Source organism: Limanda limanda, chromosome 16 (genome assembly GCF_963576545.1).
Source record: "Limanda limanda chromosome 16, fLimLim1.1, whole genome shotgun sequence".
NCBI lineage: Eukaryota > Metazoa > Chordata > Actinopteri > Pleuronectiformes > Pleuronectidae > Limanda > Limanda limanda.
The window spans coordinates 12,782,714-12,800,852 of record NC_083651.1 but is presented as its reverse complement, the minus strand read 5'-3'; the positions used below and the strand labels follow the sequence as shown (position 1 = coordinate 12,800,852).

The following is an 18,139-nucleotide window of genomic DNA, read 5'->3' as shown; positions in this document are numbered from 1 at the left end:
CGTTAACGCAAATGTGAGCCCCCTCCTGCCTGTGCCATCATTTAGCTTGTTTACACTGAAGCAAACAAGCCAACACAATGTTGCCCCGGTGTGTGATTTGAGATTAGCACGATTGAGTTCCACAATCAGAGACTTGGCGGGTAACACAACACTGTCGTGGTCTGTCCCTGGTGTACCACGGTCCCTTTTACACAGATATTGATCTGGCTCTGTCACTACCACTGCTGCCGGATTAACGCCGGAACAACAATGTCCCTCTTTCTGTGTTTGTAACTTATATACAGCGAGGCAGAATAAAGATACAAGATTCTGAGTGTAAACAGGCTTTCAAAACAGGCGAATGAAATATGATCAACAGGGTCTGGTTTTTGTGATTTTCTGTCATTTTCAAAATGGTAAACAATGCTGCACAAGTCCCTACTTTACTGTAATAAAAGATGCAGTGGTAATGATTGTCACAATGATCACAACTTAAACAGTTGTGTTTTTCATATGTCAGTCTGACAGCAGCCTTACACAGTTAGTCACGCTCCTGAAGCAGAATCACATCAGAGAAGCTGAGTACTTGTTGATAGATGTCAGGAAGGCTGGCTGTTCACATGTCATCTCTCTGATTCAGATATGTAGCCAGTAGCTGTTCTCTGTTGTGTCTTGTCTTGCTCGTTGTGTAATTTTGTCCACATTGTTCATCTACTGCATCATGGAAGCAGCGGAGCTGGTGGCAGGTTTTCACTAGTTAAATTCCACGCGAACAATCCCTCCCATAACTCATGTCCTAGCAAAAAGTCTATTAATAAGCCTTGAGAAGTTGTTCGTTACTCGGTGTTGTGCAGCATTTTCCCTGAACCACATTCTCAAATTTTATTAGAAAATTTTGCTAATTTGCAATTTCAAAATTTTCTATTGAAGGTTAAAGGGATTGTTCACTAAAAAATTCACGCATTATCTATACTCGCCATACTATACTCTATGCAGAGAAATCCAATACAATTGAAGTAAATGGCAAGCACGTAAAAAAATTAAATTAAGTGTAAAATTACACATTACATTAGCCAACAGTGCATATGTAAGTGGCCATTGTGGAGGGGAAATAAGAAAATACAGGAGATTCATTATTTTGCTGGGTTTTCTTAAGATCTATGACAATAGAATATGTTTTATTATGCAGGGAACATGGAATTTTGCCAGTTGAAGGTTTCATAGGAATACAGTGAAACCAGTGTATGTGCTCATCACATAAAGTGAGCAGTATGTTGAGAGATTCAGTCTTTCGGTCAAAAGAGAAAACACTTAACCAATGCAAATCATTAAAGCTGTGGTGCCCTGTGGAGCGTACACAGGAATTGGTAGAGATTGTTCTGAGGCTGGACCTCTGAGGCATTGCTGTAACGTGGGCTGTCTTAAGCCTCAGTTATACTGCATAGCGGCATTCACTGACAGCTGCAGACACCAGGGACGTGTGGTTGTTTGTATTATACTCCACTTGGAGGACTGGTTCCTCACATGTACAGTAGATTGCCGTCTATATATTGAGCATGTGCAAAACAAATTCAAAACAGAAAAAGCAACATTGTCTTCCGTTATCTTTCTATTCTTTGAATTGTCGAGGTGAGGATGGAGTCGGACCTTCTCACACAACCGCTCTTCAAATTTAGCTTCCGTTTTTGTTTTTCAGCCCATGCCTAGTTGGGTGCCAGTGACACAACAAATTGGTAGTTCCGAAAAAAGACTCTCGCACACAAACCCTGCGATGACAAATGTACTCCACGCAGTCCTTCGTGTACCATCGCGTCCTCACTGGTGCATAAAGCTTACGGGGAACGCGGATCATTCTGTGAAATACAGATAAGCACAGCTCTTGCGCTCCGGGCGAGATACTCAATGTTTGTGTACATACTGACATTTTGTGCATCAGTAAAGCCAAAGGGGAAAACGTCCACTTAATTAAATCAATTAGAGCATGAAGGGCTTGTCAAACTCTCCGCAGAAATCACCATGATGAAACAAACTCACCCACAGCTCAACTCTCCTCATGAGTCGGAGCATCTGCTGATGTACGAGCTGCAGCCCTCTCTCCAATCCACAACTTTTACGATTCTACATTCAAAGACTGCATATATTGCTATTAACGTATTTTCCTACTATAACTATTGTTTATGACAAATTAAACTAATGATTATTGATGCACCAATGCCAATGCAACCCTGACCTTATCAAACAAAGCATGTGGTCAAATAATCAAAACATCACCCATCCACATTATCACTTACATTGGTGTGGTTACTAGTTAATCACTGCATTTGAATTAGAATGTAGTGTTATCTTTCGTTGTTTACCCAGAAACTCTTTCTGAAACATATATTTACTCTCTAGTAGCAGCTCAGTGCTATTGGTCAGGTCTAAATCTGGTCACAATGCTGTACATCACATAACAAATTGATCTTTATTTTATCAACATTTTAAATTTGATTAATTAGGTGAAAAAACATCACAAATAACAGTACTCAGTATTCGCAGTTTCAGTATTAGAAAAGATGACAGGCGAAAAAGGTCATTGTATTATTTTTCTGTCATACAAAAATGTATTGGCAATCGTCTTAATTGAAACGCTGGGGCAGGTGAATATACGAGTTTGGAATCTAGTTTCTTATTTTCTCTGTTTACGCAGCATCGTTTCAGGTCTAATACTTTATTTCTGTGTGTGTTGCTGTGTGTGTGCGTGTGTGTGTGTGTGTGTGTGTGTGTGTGCAGAGGCACCCAAGATCCTCAGATTATGTACTACTTTTACACTCTGCTGAGAAGTGTTGGGTTTCACCCCTCACTCCGCATCTCTTAATGGTCCAAAGTAACAACTTTCTGCTATGTAATATGAACCCAGGCCAGTACACACTAGAGGACTGTGTGGGGGAGCTGCACCTCCTTGATTACAATTTAATGAGCCGTTTTCAGCCTGTTTATAAATTGATGGACCGGTTTGTCTGAGGAAGGAGGAATCGAAATTTACAATCTCCACAGTGAAGTACCTGAAAACCTCAGGAAGGCTGACTGAAATCTTATCTTTGGCATCATCCTGTGAATTAGGAAATACTGACAGTCGTAGAGAGGGAAATTCAAAGCTGACTGCCACTCCTTCGGTTTTTAAATGAATATAGCTTTTACTACAACATTCTTGTTTCCTACACCATCATATTTCATACTCTGGAACACAGCTCTGTCAGTAATCGCCTCTCGTGCCTTGACAAAACCACGTACCATCCACAGGCGAGTCCTCAGCTGTGGTTATAGGGCTGTGACGGTAACCGCATTACGACAATACCATGGGGGGAGGTAGAGTGTGTGTGTGTTGCCAGGGCTGGTTAGCTCCAGCCTAGGGACAATCCATGAAATGATCATTAGTGTTAATAATCAGAGTTGATGATCACAGTTATAAGAACTGCGAGCAGTGAAGCCCTGAGGAATAAGGCTAAGTACGTTTGCCGCAGTCCTGCATAAAGGAAAGGCAGCAAGACTGTTTAATGTTACCACCAACAAGCCATGGCTAAAATAAGTAAGATATCGTAATACCAGCGGCATCCTTCCTTGGTTCAAAGCCACGAGGTAGTTTGATAGGAAACAAGGGTTTCCCCTACGTGCATTTAGCAGCAGCGCTACTTGTTTCAATCTGGCCGTCGATTGGATCTCAGTTGTCAAACCAGCCACCTCCAACTTTGTGGAGTGCGTCGGCATTCAGGAATGAAACGGTCCAGAGCAGCTGAGGAGAGCAACTTTCATTTCTCCCACTCACTAAAGACAAGTGCTACATTATCAGAGACCTTCGTGAAAAAATGACATGAAATCTTTACGATTTCCAAACACAAACAATACAAATTTAATGAATTATGAGTCAGATTTAGCGTGAGGGTAAGCAAGTGACTGCTTCCTGTTTTAAGAATGAACGATTTTGATGGGGTTAATATGTCGCATTATTATCGCAGTGAGATAAAAATCCAACCGTCACGGCTTTTGCTGTGGCTTTGTTGACAGAGTGACTGTAAAGGTGAGATACTGTAACAATGTGCTGTAGCCAGCTCTACTTGCTCCTAGTTCCCTCCCTCAGTCTCACCCCTTCCCTTCCCGGTCTTCCCCTCAGCGTCCCAGAGAGGGATTAGGCCTGGAGCCCAGTGGTGACACAGGGACACTGAGGCCAACAGACAGTTAGTTCAGTTGTTGGCCATGACATGGGAACACTCAAGCTGGGTGGCAGAGAAGTGATATGACGATAGGTCAAAACAGAAAGGAGGCAAAGTGAAGGAAGGAGATGCCCGAAACTGACAACTGATACCTGAACTACTGATAAGAGGAAGAAAACAAAGTACTAAGGTGTGAAATTACAGCCAAAAGAGAAAGATGTTTTGTGAATAGATTTTGGAAAATAAGAGTCAGCTGTTATTCAACAGGCTCTGTGAGGTTGTACTTACATCAGCCAACATCAACAAGCAAACATGCTTACGATAACAATGATGTTAAATACCAGGTTTGCCAGAGCCACCATCTTACTTCAGGATGTTGACATGGTAACAAATACGCAAAGTACAGCTGAGGTTGATGGGATTTGGAACATGGTTCATTAGCTTTTTACTGAAGCTCAATCCTTATCCAAATTTTTCAAATTGAGCCCAACCAATGTGGAGTTTCAGTGGCCAATGCTGAAGATCATACGACTAAAAAAAATTCAATACCGATATTGTTTTTTAAATTGCAATGATTTCCAGGAAAAGCGACTTGAGGCTTGATATTTTACAGTTTAACCACATATCTATTTAAATTAAAAAAAACTAAACACCAGATATGCATTCCTTGAATCAAGAAAATAATATTAAATGGATTTGATGTGGCTGTGGGTGTTTTGCATGCACAATCCAAACTTGTTGCATGACAGGTGACAGAATCTGATGGGTCACAGAACAAAATGTAATAATCGGCTGAAGCTGGGAGTCCTCAAGTTCTCCAAAATGCCTCAAGTTCTTACTTTAACTGCCTACCTCACGTTAATAAATACTCGAACTTGTCCTTCCCCCTCATTCTTGAGTTAGTTATTGCGTGTTCATAAAAGTCGTCAGTCTTTCTATTGCACAATCTAACCTCATTTTGAGGTCTATGTATCAGACAATAGTGAGTACCTATCCCACATCACTGTTTAATCATTAAGCTGTGTCTCTCACATTGTGAAAGAGACTGGGATCATGCTTTTATTTGGACTTCACTACCAATGAGATTCTATTCAGGACTATTTCTCTTTTGCTGCTTTCAGACATCCACTGACCTCCGGAGATTCTCTTGATGCAAGATAAAAAAAGTTTGGGAAATACAGGCCCGGCAGTCTCTTAGTGCACTTGCCTTCCACATACCTGTCATGCTGAGCGAACCTTGTCCCACACTCTGTTACCATGGTTCCCTTAACAGAGGGAGTGTCTGCAGCATAGGTGTGCCATGGAAGTGTGCCTTCCAGTAACCTCGATCGGTGAGGGAGATCTGAGCAACACAATGAAACTTTTCTACGATACTATCTACCAACTTTTGATCTGTGTACGTTTGTTGAGTGGGTGCGACCTCCTTTGAGAAAGTGTGTAACTGAGCTCAAAGTGTCACAATCAGGCCCAGCAAGTCTTTGGCATCACTTCCTGGAGCAGTCATGTCTCCCATTTTTAAACACATACTTTGGACACTGAACCCAAAATAATTTAATCCCCACATGTGGCTGCAGAGGGCAATATACATGTAACATGGGGTTGCTTTAAAACCAGAAAAACACATGCATGCCACTCCCCTCTGTTCAACATCCTTATTTTTAGAACAATCCTTGTATTACCACATCAGACAAGCAAGACAAACCAATGACTAAGTGATGAGAGGAATATACGGTGCAGTTACCATGAGCAGCCACTAGGAGCATTGACAACCTCTGCTGCATGTGGCACCAGTCGCCAATCTGTGGTGTTTCGGCAAATGTGGTTCATTGTGCGAACCACTGCGTTTAAAACAGAAGCTTTAACGTACGACATTCACTCTGTTACTGATAACTCGACTGAATATGATTCATAAAACAAATTCTCAAAGACGAGAAATGTATAAAAAACTCCAGAAAACAGGAGATGTGTTGGAAATCAGATTCAGAGCTGAGCTCACAGGCCTTTCTGAGGAGCTGCTGGAGAAATGTTGCAAAAACAGACGAGTGGACACATCAAAACTACGTGTTTCAGTTCGGAGAATTGGTAAATAAACCACGCAGATTTGGTATTTTATCCCCGCGGAGATCGAACTCAACGCAAACCGGGCGCAGTGTGTTTTAGTTGTAGACAAAGAGGCAGCGTCACGTCCACAAAGTGACACGCGATTCCCGTCGCAACTTTCCCCGGTGCTAGCGGAGACATCACGATGCGTAAATAACACTTTAAACTGAAAGAACGCGAAAAAAAAACCCGGCGCTCCAACTTAACCCAGTGGATGTTGCGGTCTTACCTTCGTGTTCACTCCGGAGAGAAAACCGCGACAACACGCAGGAAAAGGGGAAAAGCTGCGTGAGAACTGCGGGTGAGTGGAGCCACGCAAATGACGTTTAGATCCACAGGTGCTCCGGTTCGGTGCGTGTTGATGGTCTGTGGAATCAGGAGCTGGACGCGAGGTCGACTTGGGCTCGATTGTTTTTCTGTCGCAGCCTCACATCCTCTCCCCCTCAATCACTGCTAACAAGGTGGACGCGAGGAGCACAGCACTTCCTGTCGAGTCTGTCAAAACAAAACATCACATTTCAGTCAGTAGAGAAGAGTTTATAACTCAGGCAAAGGGCCAACAGACCCTTCCATGAAACAACATTTAAATTCATTAGATACAGATGGGTTTTTTTTGGATCAGCACCAAATTGCACACACTCAGTCCTTGAAACATGCCTGATTTTTTTAAAATCAAAATCCATGAATTACTGATCCGTACCAATATGAGTTCTTCGCTGACCCGTACCTGAACCTTCCATCAAGTTAAATGGAAATCCCTCCAGTAGTTTTTATGTAATCCTACTTACAAACAACCAAATAAAAAAACATGTAAACGTAACCTTGGTGTAGGTATTAAAGTTATACTGGCTTTCTTATATATATATACTTTTTTGCTCAAAAAGAAATTCAAACATGCAGATTATCTGCTTCCAAAATTAGCATTCTAATTACAATTCATAACATCGAGCATTTATAATTGAGTAATTAATATAATAAGCAAAAGAATTCCAAAAGTATTTTACCTTAATTATCACAAAAGCATATCAAAAGAGCAAACAAGGGGCAGGGGAATACAGACATATCACAATAAAAATATGTTACTGGGCCTCTATTGACCCTTGACTGTATGTGGTGGTTTTCTCCCCAGGTATCCAGGTATCTAAGAGCAGAATTTAAACAATAACTTCACTCATCAAATAGCAGAAAATTAATTAGAGGCAATTTTCAAGCCGGCATTACTAATATCAATCATTTTTAAGAAGCAATTTTAAAAGAGATTTAAAATTCTGCATGAATGATTTCTTTGGTTTTTATACTACTATCAATATTTATTGTCTTTTCTGATTTTATTTACAAACGCATTAAACACGTAATTCTTTCAGCTGTTTGAAGTTGAGGTGACTTGAATATATTTCTTACTAGTATATTCAATACAGAAATATTGAGTTGTATTGGTAAAGTATTCATGTTATGAATATGTACACGTGTAGCTCTCAAACTATAACAGATAAAATTCAAAACTAAGTGTCATCAATATTTAATTTACTATAACTACATTGTACAGGCAAACATTTAAAATTCATGTACAAAATCTCTCTTTGTTAAATTTTTCATAAAAAAATCAAAGCAGCACTAAAAAATAATTAAATTTTAAACTAATAGGGAAGCTGTGAGGCCATATGTTAAAGCCTTGGTTATGAAATATTTATTTGCAGAAACGTTATTTATAATTAACTGTATTTCACTTTCCTAGCCATATCTATCAGACCCCCATATTATTATTATTATTATGGTTATGCATGTTCTTTTTCTTTGTCCTGACTTTACTCAGGATCAGGATCATGTGTCAGTTCACTCAACAATGAGCCACTGAGAAGAAAATACTTTAAATTTGTAGGAGGATATCATTTCCGGTTTTATCCTGCTCTCTTCTTCCACCTTGATCGCCTGTCTGGTTGGTGACGTCACTAACGCCGGGACCAGGACAACGCCAGAGGAGAAAGACACATTCAGGGGAGTATGGTGCCTCTTGCTGACCATAATGGGAATTACACCCAAATTATTTACTTTAACTTTGTTGTATCAAGGTGATCATTTGTTAAACCTGTGTCATTTATACCCATTCGTGAGTTCAATGAATAGCAGACATGAGTAATACAGTGATGCATAAACCTCATTCATCTACAGACAGTTTCTATTTTATTAATCATAGGGGGATGACAAAAAGACAAATGCACAACTCAAAAGATTTATTTAAGGTCGTCAGAAATGAGATGATCAATTTATTGTTAGTTAGATATAAGTGATTGGATTTCATAGATTTATGAGTATTCATGGCTATGGCAGGATTAATTTTTAATTCATTTTAATTCATTTTGTCCATCAAAGCAAATAGATAAAAGTTTAAAAAGTCATTTAAAATGACAAACGTTGAATCCTAAAATCAACAAAAACAGTAGAAACTCCCTCTATCGCGGCAGAATCCTCCTCTCCATAGTCCATCCATCTTTTCATCCATCCATTCATCCATCCTTCAATTCATCCTTCCATCCTACCATACGTCCACCCATTATCCACCCTTCCATTCATCCATCCATCCTTCCATCCATAGTAGGATTTTTACAACAAGATCCCAGATGACACACCAAACCATCTCATTAAGACATTTTACTCTCAACCAAACCTCTAAAATGATGAAGCTATTGGTAGAAAGTTTGGTGCATGTGGCCTTGTTGCCATGGCGTCGTAGTCTCCTGTTTATAGACTACTGACAAATTTGAGTGGATTCTTTCTAAATGGTTGTTTAAACAGTTTTCCTAGAACAATTGCGTTTAACTTACTTGTCCCTTATTCCACGTCTGTTTTTTAAATTAATGTATCTATTGATTTTTTCTAACACTGGAAAGAGAAGTAAAAGTATAAGTCTCTTCATGCTAATCCCAGAGTCCTACTAAAGCAAATGAAGATGGTTTGAGGGTAAACTACACAAATCCCACCCTGTGGACGTTTGGCTGTTGAAGTGATGGGTTTTCTGTCACAAGGGGGCAGAGCGTCCCTGACAGAAAAGCAAAACAAAAGTGCACGTCACACATACCAATGTTCCCAGCTCGATATCACAAAGTCCGGATGTCACGGTAACCAACCCACTGGTGCCTCTCATTCAGTGCATACAATGACATTCATACACCAAAAAACAGTTTGATTAGAATGCAATTAGACGACTAAGTACAAGCACACGCTTGTTTGTTTGAGATGTACTTTTGACAATAGGCCCTTTTGACACAGCCAGCTCCAGCATAATTGGAAAGAGCTGAGGTGCGTGTTGACACAACAAGACGTAAAGCTGGTTTCACTAGATTTCATGGTCGGATTTGATTTGACATGACAAAGTAGAATGCTGGTGGTCTGTGACTGAGATAATATTATAGGAGGAGATATTTCATCCGGGCAGGGAATTCCAAGCTCCTGTTGAAAGTGCAGAATGACAGGAATTACACTTCATCTTGATTTTTTGAATCGAGACTTAGTAACACTCCTCAACACTTTACCGTTACTGTTGCAACCAGGATGTCTTCCATCTCAGATCCACGCGCCTTCATATTCTCACCAGCCGCTCCACATCATTTTGCTGAGTGACCACTGAGAGCCAAGCTACAGTTATAGCCCTGATGAGACTGGGTGTTTATTTTGGCAGAACGGCGCCCGTCTTTATGTCCCACGACTGCAAGTGATGATGTACGCGATAAGGCAGCGGCTCCTTTGCTATGCCTGCCATTCTGCGGCCTGCGGGCCCAGGGAAACAGTGGTTGTGTGTGTTTCTGATGTGGCAGCAAGAGAAAGACTTTACTTTGTCCATTAGTACAAATAATAGACCCATAATAACAAGTGATTCACATCAGGTTCAGGCATTCAATTAAAACATTAAAGATGTTAAGATAAACAAATTCTTGGAAAAAGAGAGTTAATCTAGTTGTGGTTTTTTCTACCGCTTTTGTTGTACAATAGGTCAATACAATTTTCATTTCCAGTTAGCCATTGGTGGAGCTGTAAGACACAGGGGGAACTTTGTCAGTTCAGAGAATCTTAAAAGATTTTTGTGTACTTTGTGTATTTCACTCTGTGTGTACTTTGAAAGGCATGTACAGTATATGCACTGTTCAGAGATATCCTTTCAGACTCTTAATGAAAATCACACAGAGCAGCCTCACATGACCATGAGCACAGTAAGCTTCTTTTAAAGCATCCAAACATGCCCTGTGTGAAAACCTAGTGTTTACTTTGAATAACAAATAGCTCTAACATGTAATTTCAAGGTTTCAGGGATGTTGAGTGATTTATGTATTTGCCCATAAGCCTTTAAACCAAATCACAAACAAATCTGCAAACCAGTTAAATACAAATACTGTTTGGTCCCACTGGCAAATACCAACGCAAATTATATCAGGGTTGTTCTTTAAGGAACCGCAGGGTTGCATCATATTATATCTAACCAGTAGAAAAAAGGGGAAGCACATGAGTAAAGCAGATTGAAACACGAGTTGTGTATTGTAGCTCTAGTTTTTTTTTATCAGATTCCGACTGTTTATTAGATCAACAGATTATGAATTATAATTGTTGAGTATTGACTTTAGATAAAGATGGACGACAAGACTTCTCCCCAAAAGTGAATCCAGAGCATCTCGCTGCAGTAAAGGTCATGAACCCAGCCTCCTCAGTGTTGGTGAATGGGTAATGGATCAGAACTAAAAAGTCAAAATACACATTAAAATAATTTCCTCAAAGATGGTTTCTGGTGGTTCTCATAACACTGGTATTGATTCAAGTTCATGGGTTTGGTAAGTTTGGTCTTAACAACGCTTCAAAAATGGGGACAAACCTCCTGATTGACAGCTGAGACTGACTCTTGATTGGTAGAGTGCATGTATCCGCAGGACATCGCTACCACGGCACTGTCCTTGACGTCATTGGTGCAATATGGCAGCGCCTTATATCCAACTGGCAGAAATCTCGTCTAATTATGGCAGACGTATGAATATTTCCTATGTCAACAAAGCTTATTCGGATACATCAACTAAATGGAGGATAAATAGCTGCTTTAAAAGATCCAGTGTGAAGGATTGAAGGATATTTTGACATTAATGTAATATAATGTTCATAATTGTGTGTTTTTGTATTTGTGTCAAATTACCTGAAACTAAGAATAGTTGCAGTTTAAATATTTACATCATGAGTAGTTCCTCTTTCGTGGAGTCCACCATATTGGACCACCATGTTTCTACAGTAGCCCAGACCGGACAAAGCAAAGTTTAGATCTAAAGAGGGCCTTTCTTTATAAGTGACCTGAAGGCGGATGCAAGATGCAACTTCACCAGTAGGTGCCGCTAAATCCTACCCACTTAACCTTTAACCACTGGGTATGAACACCTACGCACTCGTCCTTTTCGTCTTTACAAATTGTCAACAGGCCTTTCAGTTTCAACTTTTCACCAAACCACACAGTCAAATAACTGTAAACCTAACACCATTACAAAGTGGGGATCGGTGTGCACAGCTGCCACCAAACCTCCATGCAGCCTCGATCTTTCCTCTCGCCCCCCAAGATCTTTTGGGAACTGTATTCTGAGATATGGGGTCCTCGCTGCCAGAGTGCCACCATGACAGCTGTCGTTGCTTTGCAGCAGACAGAATTAGCAAGATAAACAGAGACAGAGACAGAGGGGCCCAGTTGTTGTCCAGATAAGTGAGATCAGATAAGACTGCTCCCGTCTTTTACCCTCTAGTAAATCAGAGAATACGAAGAATAACCAACCAACAAAAGGTCAGGTTCAGTGAAAGGTATTTAGGAAAAACAGATTTTATACTGAGGCAGCATCAGAAGGATGGTGGAGGTGGTAGTTGACTTTATGGAGGAAGCCAGACAAATCCACACAGATCCAGTCCATACATCAGATGGCAATGAAAACCAACTTAAATCATCTTATCTGCCTGATGTGTACATAGGCTAACAAAGTAACCTGAGATCTTAGTCTTGGAAAACATTTTTCCACATTTAAATATTAACACAAGGATCCCTCCCTCCCTTCTTATTCACAGAATCTCCATAAACGCCTGCCTCAACCTGATGCATGTCAAACTAACATCAAGATGATCCTGGAGGCAGACGAGTCATTGCAGTTCTGCGTCGGCTTCAAGTTGACCGTGTCCATCAATGCAGAAAGAACAAAGAGGAGAGAAAGAAACCCCAGCGTCTAAATAAAGTGCCCAGCGACTGCATTGGGTCGAAACATCCCACCGATCCCTGCAGGGATTTAGCAGCCTGGGAACACAACACCAGCCTAAATGGTTGAGGCTTTGCCGGGTCATTTATAGACGGCACCAAGCGAAGAAAGAGCGAGAATGAGCACAGGAGGCTTTTAATCATCATCATAAATTCAATGTTAGGTGTCGAAGGAACCGCATGAATACTTTTAGTTTTTATTTTAAAGGTTTGTTTCATCCAAATGGAAAATATTGTTGTTTTGATAATAATTGCATATCATTATGGACATCAGTTTTTAGGCTTGTTTCCCTTTTCTATTCTCTCTATTAGCAGCACCAACAAGGACACACTTCTCCTCTAAGCTTGTCAGATAGATTCACAAAGATCTGAAGAACCTACATCATGGACTGATTCATTATTTCACAAAATATTTGACAAAAAGTCGAAAAAGAATAAAAGATTTTGCTGCACATCTTTGTGTTTTTTCCACTCTCCTCTTCCTTCAATCATCTCACAACCTCTCATCTCTATCTGGTGACCCTTCAGAGGGGCCTGACCCTGACTGCAGGACTCTATTCTCACCATATACAGAGCAGTTAAAAGTAGCTCCAGCTCCAGCAGCTTTAACAGTAAAACCCTACTTATGAACTGATGCATCGGTAACCATCTAATAATACGTTATGCAGTAATACAGCAGACACTTTGGGAGTTTTACATCTAGAACAATTATTTTTACTTTGGTACTTAAAGTGCATTTTATTGACAATGCTTACAGTAGGGTCCGAAAGTCTGACCCCTACTGTAAAGTCCAGGTATTATTCAGACATCCCTACATTGCCGTCAATTTGTAGAAAATTCAACAAAACGTGGCCACACACCTGTTTTAGCCTGGCTGCATTGGCTTCCTGTTTGGTTTCGTATTAATTTAAACAGTTTATTGATAACGGCACACCATCTTAGATCAGCCGATAGTCTCCTGGTAGTTCTCAGAGACTGTTTGATTACTGAAGACCATCTTCCTTTTGCCGTTTTGGCCCCAAATCCCTGGAAAGACTTAACCAGCTGAGATCAGAAATGCTACTGTTGCTGCTTTTATATAGCTTTGAAATGTTTTTAAAGCTTTAAAGGGAATTTTAGTTTATTTAATTTTTCTGATTTATATTTTTTTTATTGTTGTGCTACCCTCTTGTGAGCACACAGAAAAAGTATATATATATATATATATATAAAGCTTCGTATAAATAAAATATTTAACATTCAAGAATGTATTATTATTATAATATTGTTATTGTTATTATTATTATTATTATTATTATTATTATTATTATTAGTAGTAGTAGTATTACACATAGTAGTAGTAGTATTTGAAGTATTTCTACTTATAAATTTAAAGTGCCAGTTTCAGACTCTGACATTGGTTCTTTTACTAAAGTAAAATAAGTAAGTGCTTTATCTACTTCTGGATTTTTTCACACGTATTTATATACAAGGATAATTGGGTTTGGATTTAAAATCATCCTGTCACCGCACAGTGGTGAGATATCATGCAAAGTGACTCATCTGTGTCTGGCTTCAATATGAATACTCGGAACTTAAGTGCTCTCTTCTCCCAGCAATTGAAGTACATTTGCAGCTCCTGCATTCCCCGTGTCTCAGGACACTCACAAGGTACAAAATGCACCATTAACCTGGATTTAATCCATATGACTAGTTGGTGTCAACAGTGTCCTGACACCAGAATTGGATTACTCAAGACAAGTAATGCCATTATCACAGTTGTGAATTATGTCTGGTACTTATAATACCAGAACATCGTGTTATTCAATTCATTCCGTTAATTATATGTAAGGCTAGAGATAGCAGACAATTAGTTTAGCACCGATACCGACGGAAACAAGTAAGCAAGCAAAGCTATATAGCTAATTTCCTTCCAGGTGGATGCACAGTATGCTGCTCAAAGAAGTTGTGACCACACAACTATGTAGAAACTTTGTTAAGATAAGCATTAGACACCGATGAGAAACACACCAATTAGAATTTGTGAATAAAATATGATTAAATAAAATAATAATTACACCAATCAAATAATAAGGTACTTAAAACCAATAAAAGCAATTAATATAAAGTGTTTCAAAAAACTTTTCACCAGACGACTGAAAGATGCAGCGGAAAATTACAGTTTTCAGATTGGTTTGATGGTTGATAAGAGTTGTAGCATGTCTAATGTGATTATATCAGTGAGTCTGACTCTGTCCAAGGACACAAATCTGCCATTAAACATCAATTATTAATTATTGTATTGTAATGTATTTTTATTAAAAAATGAGGAAAACGATTTAATTGGGATTTATGGGGGACTTTTTCCCAGCTGGGAGCAGAAACCTCTTGAAGACTCTCCTTTCTCCATACAGTCTGGTTTAAGTGTCCGGTGAGGAGTTTCATCTGTTCTGCAGTTCCAAAGCTAAACTAACTAGCTATGTTGAACGTATGTGTCGAGGGATGTAATAATGATCCTCTCCTCTTTATCCCAGCAGGACAGCAAATATTCTCCACAAATTTCCCTTTCAGAAGGTAATCTAGTCAAGTGGGTAGTAAACATATGATGAAAGCAGGATGGAGGTCTCAAAGTCTCTCCGGTCGTCCACTTGTTAAGCTGCAGTCCATCTTATACCCGCTGTGGGAGTCCAAAACGATTCTGTCCCTCTTCATCGGTTAATTGCCAATTTGAGATCTTCATTATGACACAGCACATTCCTTAAAATCAGTGGCTGGGATCCATTTCAATCCATTTGACCGGCAGTGCAGTGAAGTTCTTCCAGAGGATCACATGGATCTTGGACGACTCAGAGAAATTCAAGTTCAAGTGGTTGCTGTGGTTCTAATGATTAACGGTTTACTGGTGATGATGGGGTCTGCCTGGCTTGACCTTTACACACGGCTGTATTTGCAACAGAAGTAAGCGCCAGGCTTTAGCATCACGATAGTCGTGCGGTGCCCAGACAGCTGCAGCTTTATCCGTTGGCTTTAGCAGCTGAGTTGGAGGCCTGGATCCAGAGGGTGGGGTGGGGGAGGGAGGACTGAGTGCCAGCTGAAGGCGGAAAGACACCAGAGGCTGGGGGGGCAGAGACTGAGGGAATATCTTATGCAGTCTTTCAATTGGTCATAGAACAGATTTGTCCCTTGAGGTTTAAATTAGAGCAGATGTCTGAAATTAAGGGAACTTAGCTGAATAGTTCATTTCCCACACTTAGGGCTGGGTAGTTATAGATTACATGTTATTATGATTATAATCAGATTACAAAAATGAATTCAGAGCTTAATACATTTTAAAATAGTAATTAAGTCACATATTTTAAATACGTTCTTTTTAAAATGATTTTTTAAAAAATCCCCAATGCTCTGAACCAATGGGAACATGCTTCTGACATAACGGTTTTAGGAATAATTAGCTCGGCTCTCTGAATGACGTCACATAAGAGTAACCTAAGTTAATCTGCTTCAGTAGTACAAGAACAATGTTTACATTAGGCAGTTAGCCATTGTTAGCAAAAAACTGTTCATACTAGCGCATTACACTGCATTTCACGCATGCTTACACTGTAGAAAAACGTCAGACAGTAATTGGACAGTACTGTGTGTACAATACATTTAATGTAAGATTAAACAGCAAAAACAACAACTTCCACTATTGTTGATAAACGGAGGGGCCATCTTGGATTTCGAAGTCGGGAGTTGTGAGATTCCTCCGACATTCCAAGTCGAAATTCTGACTTGAGGGGGCGTTCCAGTGCCACTCCAAGGTTAATGGAACGTGGCATAAATGCTCCACTTTGTTTTGAGAGGTTACAACAGCAACAGTCAAAATAACTTTCTGTTCCAGGCATCATTTACATTTACATTTTTACATTTACTTCAACATCAAAAATATGCAACATATGGAAGTCTAAGTGCAATTCTATACGACCAAGATGAAGATAAATTGGCCGTGAACACCACTTCTTCAGATTTAAAGAAAATAATTGCAATACAATGCTGCAAAAGCGTCCTGGGTTCAGCTTTTTTCTTTTAGCTTGAATTTAGTTTGAACCTTTATCACCACAGTGCTTATCAGCTCATTTGAGTCTGCCACAGTAGTATGTGTGATACTTTAAACAATGGCTTAGCTGATTAGCTGACATACAAATGCTGAATATGCTAAATGAATTATACTTGTATTGAAAATATATTGAGACATTGAAATAGAAATAAAAGAATATATGTGGACTATTTTTTTCACTCGTTCTTTTTGTGGCCTTTTTTTTAGAAGGTGCAATATTTCCCAAAAGTGTTCAGATCACATTACATTTAATGCAATCCAAATTACACGTTTTCCATGTAATTTATTTCACTAACTAACTAACCCACTAATTGACTATATACCATTACATCTCACCCTACCCAAGCATGTGTTAAATATTATCATATTAATGTAATTACTCGTAATGGCAATAAATGAGGAACGTGGTGAACGCATGTGAATTATATATGGGCTAGAGTTTCATGTGATAAAGGTCTTTTAGCAAAAGCACATTGGATGCATGAAGGGGAAGATGCAGCATGTCTGTTACAGGCAAACTAATCTAATCTATTTCCAGTCTCGTCCTCTGGAACTAGTACAACATCTTCTTCTGTCCTCTTACTGCAAACTGTCACCTGACATCAATTTGGCCCAAAGCTTCCTGTTTGTCCCAGCTGACCATTTTAAATCTGTTTAGAGTGGTATTCATGAAAACATTGGTGAGCTATTATCTACAGTTAAACAGAAACAGAGTATATTTCATGGGAATCAAGTATCTGTACTTGCAGTTTTATATTATGCCAAACTAAAAAGACAGACTGATGGCCATGCCTCTATATAGTTCTTATATACATGTATACACATTAAAGGCCAATAAAGAACCATAGATACATACTGTATAGCTTCTGTTTACACACACAGAATTACTGAGTCAACACTTAACAAATAACTAATGTCTTTATGGCCTGTTACAAATAGCACACTTCAGTCTTAATGGAACACTGCTGACGCATTTTCTCTTTGGAGAGAGTCCAGGGACCACCGGGTCAGGAAAACCTGCCTCAGAGAGACAGAGACAGAGAGAGAGTGGGATGAGTAGAGAGAGAGAAGTGGGAGGAGAAGAGAGAGAGATGAGAGGAGCAGTGGGGGTGATGGAGGGTGGTGTTCCAGCGTGAACAAGTGAGAGTGGGGTTGCAAAAAAGAGTGCTTTTTTTCTTAGAAACCATGTGCGTGCCTGTGTCTACTAGACCCAGATACCATATCCAACACTTTGGACGTTGGGGAGTGAATCTGTTAGGGAGGTAGAGACAGATGAGACACATGAGTAGGGGACAAACGTCACAGGGGAGCAGATCTTTGCCAATGACCCTTGGCATCCTTTCCAGCTGTATCAAAGGCTATAGGAATATTGTGTATTATGTAACGAAGTGTGTGTGTGTCTGTGTGTGTGCGCGTGCAGTATTTTGATGATGATCACAAATGATGAAAAGAAAGACACCAGATGAGAGGAATGGATGGCCACTCTCCATGAGATAAGGCGGTAAGGAAGATAAAAAAGAAATGGAAACAAGA

General features: G+C 39.7%; 1 protein-coding gene across 1 annotated transcript in view; it reads right to left on the bottom strand.

The window, feature by feature from the left end:
- Nucleotides 1-6,562, bottom strand: part of nck2a (NCK adaptor protein 2a) — a 28,976-nt gene extending 22,414 nt beyond the window's left edge. The window contains exon 1 of the mRNA XM_061088550.1: nucleotides 6,499-6,562. The gene's annotated coding sequence lies outside the window, so the exon portion shown is untranslated. The remainder of the gene's footprint in view (nucleotides 1-6,498) is intronic.
- Nucleotides 6,563-18,139: the final 11,577 nt, after the last annotated feature.